Raw genomic sequence first — 8,003 nt, forward strand, 5'->3', positions numbered from 1 at the left:
CTTTTTAGTTGCTTATTATTTTTACTATTTATAAAATAATATTTTGTACCGTATTTTTTAATAAACCTACTTTTTATTACTACTTACTACTTAAAATTTTTTTTATTTTAATAATTTTTAAAATTTTTTTTATTTTTTTTTTTGTATTTTTCCTTTTTTATAATTTTTACTTTTTTCATTATTTTAATTATGCTAATTTTTTAAAATTATTTTGGTTATTTTAATTTGTTGTATTATTTTAGTTTATTTTTGTAGTTAATTTACTTTTTTATAATTTTAGTTTATTTTTTTAATCCATTTACTTTTTCATAATTTTAGTTTATTTTTTTAATTAATTTACTTTCTTATAATTTTACTTTATTTTTTTAATTCATTTACTTTTTTATAATTTTACTTTATTTTTTTTAATTCATTTACTTTTTTATAATTTTAATTTATTTTTTAATTCATTTACTTTTTTATCATTTGAATTTTGGTATATTCAAACTTAAATTTTGAATTTTTAAATCATTTTTTAATTTTGTATTTATTTTTTTTAAATTTGTTTTGTCTTATTTTAATTTATTAATTTGGTTTTATTTGTTTAATTGTTGATTGGCAAAACATAATTGAACTAAACTCTTAATGCAATGAGTAATGGTAAAATATTATTTATATGGATAGACGGCACTGAATAATATGCTACCCGGCTTGTCTGTGAAGTTGTTGCACTGTGAAAAATCTTCATGGAAATGCGGATCAAAAAACATCAGCTAATCCACCATCAACACATTTGCAAGTGTCTGGAAAAACGTTCAGCGTTCATTGTTCAATGCTCTCTCTCTTTCTCAGAAATTCCGTCAACAATTTTAAGTCAATTGTGTAAGGTCATTTCCCATTTCAATGAAATACCTATAGAAGTTCTGTTCGGTTTTGATTCTGCACTGTTCTGCTGTGTCCTGGTTCTGGTTCTGCTGCTGGTACTCGTTCTCGTTGAGGTCCTCCTTCTCCTTCTGCTTCATCTTGTTCTTGTTCTTGTTGCGGTTTAATGGATTTGCAGTTTGCAGTTCCTTAACAATTCCATGTTATTTTCGCTTTTTTACGTTTTCCTTTTCGCGCTTTGCCCTTTTAGTGTTGGAGTAGAATTTCCCCAACATTTTTTTCTCATCGTTTATCCCCATTCTCCTATTCTTCTTTTTTTTGTATTTTGGTAATTGCTGGCCATTGTTGTTGCTGGCTGCAGCAGAAGCAGCGATTGCAGGGCGAACTTTCCCCAATGGAGTTAACAATTGTATAGCATTGTGCGAGTAAAGTAAACTCTTTAAATATCCCCAGGACGAGCTCCCAACCTGTGCTCCTCCCCCATCCCAAGCACAGTTATCAATCGAAGACAAAATCAAGGACAAAGTTTACTTCTTTTTCGCCGGTGGGTGGGCAAAATCTGTGCCAGCAAATTAACTCGTACCCAAACACGTATCTAATTTCATTTTCACTACATGTGAGGCACATAAAAAACTAATTCAAAGCTCTCAATATAATTTATATCCTATCTGGACAACAAACAAGCCAACAAAAAACAGGAAAGGAATCGTGCAGAGCAAAAGGACCAAAGGGAACAGGGGACACGGCTCAATCGCACACAGCAATCAGGCCAAAAAGGCGAAAGATATATATATATATATATTTTTTGTTTGTAATTTTTATGACCCCAAAAGACACATCAATTCCGAAGGGCAGAGATCTCCCCGAACAAAGGACACCCCGAAGAGGTGCAGTCGCCGTAGCCGAAGGAAACTTATTTAAAGATGTAAGCGCAATAAAAAAAAAATAAAAATACAACTTTTACCACCCCCGAAATGTTTGCTCTTCTCCGGGCATTGGACGCCTCTCTCCTGCCCGATTCCCGACTATAAACTGTTCCAAGTTCCATGTTATCTAAAGTGTTAAATCACCTGATGCCGTCAGCATGAAATTTACGCACATAAATCTTTCGAGGGCCAGGCCCAAAGTCCAAAACTGAGAATCGTCGACAAAAAAAAACCAAACATAAGCAGGACACGGGCCAAAAAAAAAACACACACACACACAGAGCCGAAGAGGCAACAACTTGTGGGCTAGGAAAGCCGAGGGTTGCCCGAGAATCGCCATCTATGAGGGACCGTGCATCATAGGGCAACTCTTTGGGCAACCCTCTGCATATGAGTTGTTTAAAAAGGTTGCCCGAGTAGGCCGTTGACAGTCTACAGTCCCAGAGTCTAGAGCGTGCCTCCATTTTCACCCTATTCCCGACCCTTCTCCCTGCCTCCCTGGGACGGGGCGGGGCTAAAAAGGTTACGTGTGCCAATGCGTGAGGGCGGGGGAGGCAAGGGCTTGGTCCGACTTAGTTTGTGTATATTTTATAGCTTTATAAAAGCGCTTTGACCTGTCGAAGTTGATCGGGGTCCCGGGGTCACTGCCAAGAGATGCATGGATGTCTGGATTTTCGGGGGCTATCATTTGCCCATTGCCCCGTTGATTGATGCGGGCAATGGGGCTCTGCACGGGTGTTCAGGGCTAAGGCTGCGTTGGGCCTTTCGATTGGAAGGAAGTGCGCGTGATGGGCCTTGGGGGGAGGATGCAGAGGAAGCTGTTCAAATAGTTTCGCAATTGCTTGCCATTCAAGCCAACTCAGCTCGATTGCTTCTGCCTTTGTTTTGCGCCGTTGTCGCTGATGCTGCCACTTCTCTAAACCACTGCCTCGTCCCACTCTTCGCCCTTTTTCCGCATTTCTTCGCCCGTCTACTTGATGTTTTTTAACGACAAAAGCGTTAAACTTTTGCTGCCCCCCCGTGCACCTGGCCAAAAGTGGGTGGATTAGAGGCTGATGCGGGGGCCGGGGGCAGGGGGCAGGAGGAGCCCTATCAGTGGCAGTGGCAACATCAGCCAACAGCAAAATCAACAAACGGCGCAGTAAAACAGCAGCAAAGCCAGCGGAAAAATAAGAGAAAACCGTTAAGAATAATATAGAACATGATTCGATGGGCGAATACCCTGGAAATACACAATCTACCACATAGGAAATCGCACATACCAAAGCCCTTTAGGTCCAGCTATTTCTCTCCGTTTTGGGCCCGTACAAATGGGACAATCTATAGGATTTTTATTATATATCACAGCTCTATAAATATAACTCTACCACACAGTAGTCTCTTGTATTTAGTTCTGAGGATAGGAGGAGGATTCCGTCCTCTAAGGAGAACAGACTCTAAAATCTGTATCCCTCTTTCATGGCTATTTTCGTATTGAATAAACATCGATCCACTCTTACATTGCATACATAACCTATATAGCCCCGTTCTCTCGGGGATTACTGGGTGTACAAAAAACACAGTAACTGGCATTATAACACAAACAAAAACAGGAAAACGATGCGCATTGCAGTAGAGCAAGGGGGGGGGCAGAGCAAGTGTATTGGTAGTTAGGGAGCCATGGGGCAGAGGGCAGAGGGCAGGGGGCACGGCGCTTTGATGCAGGGGTGGGGGCTAAGGGGGCTAAAGCCAAGGGCGAGCGGGGCAGTGGCGGATGCTTTGGCAAACGGTTAATGTAATGAAAATGGCTGGCGACAATAAAAACAACATTCGATGTGTGGCAGAAGAGGGCCGCCGCTCCGCTCCGCCCGCTGGCTGCTATCGAGGGTGGTGCCGCGATGACGACGTTTATGCGACTCTGCCAATTGGTAAAAGTTACACTTTTCTTTCCTTTCATTCTCTCTCTTTCCTGCCCTTCCTAAAGCGTTTTAGTCCTCAACAATCAAGTCAAAGGTGAGCAGGAGGAAAGGAAAAGTACCATCTTTTGTAATGACACTCGTAAGAAAATGATTCAAATTGGCCACAGTTTGCTGCTGCTGCAGCATTAACAACTGTTCGAAGTTCGAAATTGAGTTGAAGAGGAAAAAGAGCCCCACAGACAGGAGGACGATGCAGAATGCCTTGTGTGCCTCGACAAAAAGTGCCTCGAACAAGTATGAAAAGCCTGACAGCAGATATAAGCAACTATACACCTTTGATGGCATGAAAAGAGAGAAATAATGATGCTTAAGGTGGCTTCAACCATAAATAAAAAATCCCATAATTAAATACAAATCTCTCTATACGATTAAGAGACATATGCCAATGCCTCTCTATGAAAAAACCACCTTAAATCATGATCCTTTGATGCTTTCAATGTTTAAAAGATTTCGTTTCTGTTTTTCGGTTCAGTTATCTGTTTTGGAATGCTACCCCAGAGACCTCTAACAATGCCAAAATCGAAATGAAAGAGTTAGCCAAGAGGCAAACAGAAGGAGGCAGAGAGAGAGAGAGAGGAAGTGTGGCAAGAGCTGCCTGCGGAATTACCTTGGCAAAAACTTGCCGACAACTTTGTGCATTTGCCCCCTGGCATCTCTCTCTCTCTCTCTCTGTGCACCCAATGGACTGTGTGTGTGTGTGTGTGCAACATGGTAGGAGCCAATAATGAAAAACTACTTCAACATGCAATAAAGCAAAGTGGCAGGTTTTTTGAAAGCAGAATACGAATAATAATGAATTAATTGATTACAGTTTAAATGGGAGCAGAAACCGAGGAGAAGGTCTTTCATTCAGCGGGCAGTGGGTGGCACTTCTGCAAATAGAAAACCCCGTTTGGAAAAAGGTGCAATCAAACAGCGAAAACCAAACTCCAAAGCCGGCACCACACACACACACACACACACACACATCAAGGGTATAATAGGATGAAAGCCCCGCAATGAACTTTACCTAATGAAAGGTATTTTGATACCTAAATAGAGATATTGCTACATGCTCTAATGCTACTGGTGCCCCCACCCCCCTCCACCCCTCTGTATCACCCTCCAAAAAAACTCGAAACACTCGTCGAAGAGGCAGTCTAATTAAAATTTAATTGCACATCTAAACGAAATTTACTATAAACAAGTGGATGGGTGGTGGCGGGCCGTATTCGAACAAACAAGAGAGCGCTCAATAAGCGTGTTCGTTCGGGGGCGCAAAAGATAGACAGCCAAATATCACGCATACGCATGGGTGTACGCGTATAAATGAATCCACACCGTTGAAGAGCAAGAACAATCGCTTGATGAGTGCCATAGATACACTATTTGGAAGGAAGGGGAGCAAGGAAGGAAGAAGTTAATGAAACATTCCCTCCCACGGGGGTGGCATTCCCTTGAGATGGGTTTTAATACCTTTGTAAAGGTAAAAGGAAATACTTGCCACAGCGAAAATTCAAACAAATCGTATACATAACAATTAAATCCGCACACCCCACTAATTAAAGGGTATTGAAATGCCATTATTTGATATTAAATTCAATTGCATAATGCAGGAATGCAGCTGTCTGGCTGGCAAGTGGCAGAATACACCATCGATAGATGGACAAAAACATTTTACCCAAAATACTTTTACAACATACAATTTTAAGCAAAAAATACACACACCCACACGGGCAGGGGGCATGGGGCATGGGGCAGAGGGTGCATGGACATGGACATGGACATAGATGGAGCTGTGTATAGTTCATAGAAAACTCTGCGCCAAAAACTATTCTTTACATAATTTATACAAAATTTGTGCACTAATTGCAATAGTTAATGCAGATTTCAACCGCATTTGAATGTTGTACGTGCCATGGCGCCTGCATAGCGCCATCAACCTCCCCCCGCCCCTGCCCCCTGCCCTCCCCGCCTGCTGCTGCTGCTGCTGCTGCTACTGCTGCTGACCAGCGACCGCAAAATATCTCATTTACATACAACAGACAGAAGGACACCCGCACTGGGGGATTCTGCGGAGCAAGAGAGAGGGACAGGAGAGTGCCACTGACCAAAGAGTGAACAGCTGTGGACCGCTCATGTGAATTGCATGAAGTGCTGCCACGTGCTACTCCTCCTCCACCTCCGCCCCCTTCTTTTTGCAGCAGCAGCATCAAAGAGAGTGGTGGCCACTGAACCAAACAGTAACACGAGCAACCGCAATTGATTTTCAAGGGGCATGGCCGCGCGCGGGCGGAGTACACGAGGCTGCTGTATCATGTTTGGCGAATAACTGTTCTTTTACCACTTTATTAAATTACACGTTCCGCCCCCCCCCCTCCCACAGAAAACCAATAAAAATAACAGCACAAAAAAACCAAAATCCCAGACAAGTTTAATATATTTAGATTCTACTCGTTTTTAGGGGCAGAGTCGCCCTGGGGGATTTTTTAAGGTTACAGAAAATGTGCAGTTAGAATCACAGAAGAATTGGTATAAGGGATTTAAAGTTTAAAGTATTGATAATAGATAGAATTTATTTGTACTTACCGATGGCGTAATTGTTATAGAGCTAAAGCTGAGATTATCCCATAATGAGACTTTGTTTTTTATCAGAATTAGTTACAAAAGCAAGTCTATATTTATTGATAGATGAGCTCAACACATACATACCATACTCCATTATTTTATAGTAGGTACATTTTTGTTAGTCTCATGCTATTAAATATTGTGTAAATTTAGAATGTCTGTAATTGATATTATCTCTTTGGAAAATATATGCAATTTCTTCTTATTAACAAATAAAATATTTTCAATAGTTGAAAAAATGTTGAAAAGTTAGAAAAATTATAAGAAATTTAATTAAATTTCAAAATAAATTTTTCATATAATGCACAGTAAATGTTCATAATTAAGTCATAGAAACGTACAGATATTGGAGGATCAGCCAGGATCAGGTCTAGGATATTAGTTACATAAATAATACAAGGTCTCAAATCGTAAACCTAATAGTTTTAACGAAAACATTATTTTATTGGATTTTATTATTATAAGAAATGTAAGAAAAAATCAATGTTTCATACATATGTATAATGCCGAGTAAAATTCCAAACAATGGGATGGTCTTTGAGGTACAAATAACAGATATAAAAGGGTCAGGCAGAAGTCTAGGATATTAATTACTTAAATAATGAAAAATTGTTTAAATAATATTTTCAGCGAAGGCTTTCTTTAACTGGATTAAAGCCTATCTTTTATTGGATTACAAAATAAAGAAACACGACTTTAAATGGCATACAAATTATCTTAAAAGGTGGATAAAACTACGACTTACCAAAATAAAATATTTTAGAAGTATTAAGCATCATCATGAAGGTTCCATTTTAAATATTATGCCAAAGCACTTAACATGGAGAGTATCTAAAATAAAGATTAAAGAATTTAGTGAGTGAATAAATTGTAATTTTTTTAAAGATATCACAGAAACGGGATAAAAATGCATTCTATATTATTTATGGAAAGTAAAAGTTTGTTGACTGCATTAAAACTCACAGATTTCCCACCAAATTCATAAAAAACAGAGAGACTTATTTAAATCATTTAATTTGCATTAAATATAAATATGCCTGTCAAAATATATAAAGGTGTATAGGTCAGAGGTGTGTATGGCTTATGGCTGGATATGTGTATTTAAGTGCTTTATTAAGTGCAGTTGCATAATCTTAATTGAAATTGCATAATCATTTTTGGCCACACAGACAATTTGCAGTCAAGTTTGACAGTTATGCTGCTTCGGTCTGCTGTTAAACTGCCAATTAGTTTAACAACAGCAACAGAGGGGAAGGGGTCTATGGCTCTGTGGTCTAAGGGAAACGGAAACGAGGCCGCCATTGGACCAAAACTTCAAACACAGAGGCACAGGCAAACATCTGGAGAGTGAGCCACGACGAGGAGGAGTAGGCGGAGTCTGCTGGATTGGATCTACAGAGAGAGAGTGAGTCAGGAGGAGCAGCAGGGAGGATGGAGTGGTGGTAAATCACTGGCTAAATAGACAGCCAAAAAGACGTCCGACGTTTTTGGTCAGTTACAGTTACATCAATTGGCAGCAGCAGCAGCAGCGGCAGCAGCAGCAGCGGCAGACAGTCGCACACACACACACTGAACCAAATGGACAACAATGGTCTGGGGACATGTTGTTCTCGTAGTGTTGGCCAGGCCCAAACAGGATCTGCGATGCCCA

At 40.0% G+C, this 8,003-nt stretch overlaps 1 protein-coding gene across 5 annotated transcripts in view; it reads right to left on the reverse strand.

Moving 5' to 3' along the window:
- LOC4818057 (chaoptin) overlaps positions 1 to 7,162 on the reverse strand; it is a 75,226-nt gene extending 68,064 nt beyond the window's left edge. For 3 of the 5 annotated variants that reach the window (XM_033379826.1, XM_033379827.1, XM_033379825.1), the window contains exon 1: positions 7,098 to 7,162. The gene's annotated coding sequence lies outside the window, so the exon portion shown is untranslated. The remainder of the gene's footprint in view (positions 1 to 7,097) is intronic. The other 2 variants (XM_033379829.1, XM_033379828.1) reach the window with 2 other exon arrangements.
- Positions 7,163 to 8,003: the final 841 nt, after the last annotated feature.

The sequence above is a fragment of the Drosophila pseudoobscura genome, chromosome 4 (assembly GCF_009870125.1).
Source record: "Drosophila pseudoobscura strain MV-25-SWS-2005 chromosome 4, UCI_Dpse_MV25, whole genome shotgun sequence".
NCBI lineage: Eukaryota > Metazoa > Arthropoda > Insecta > Diptera > Drosophilidae > Drosophila > Drosophila pseudoobscura.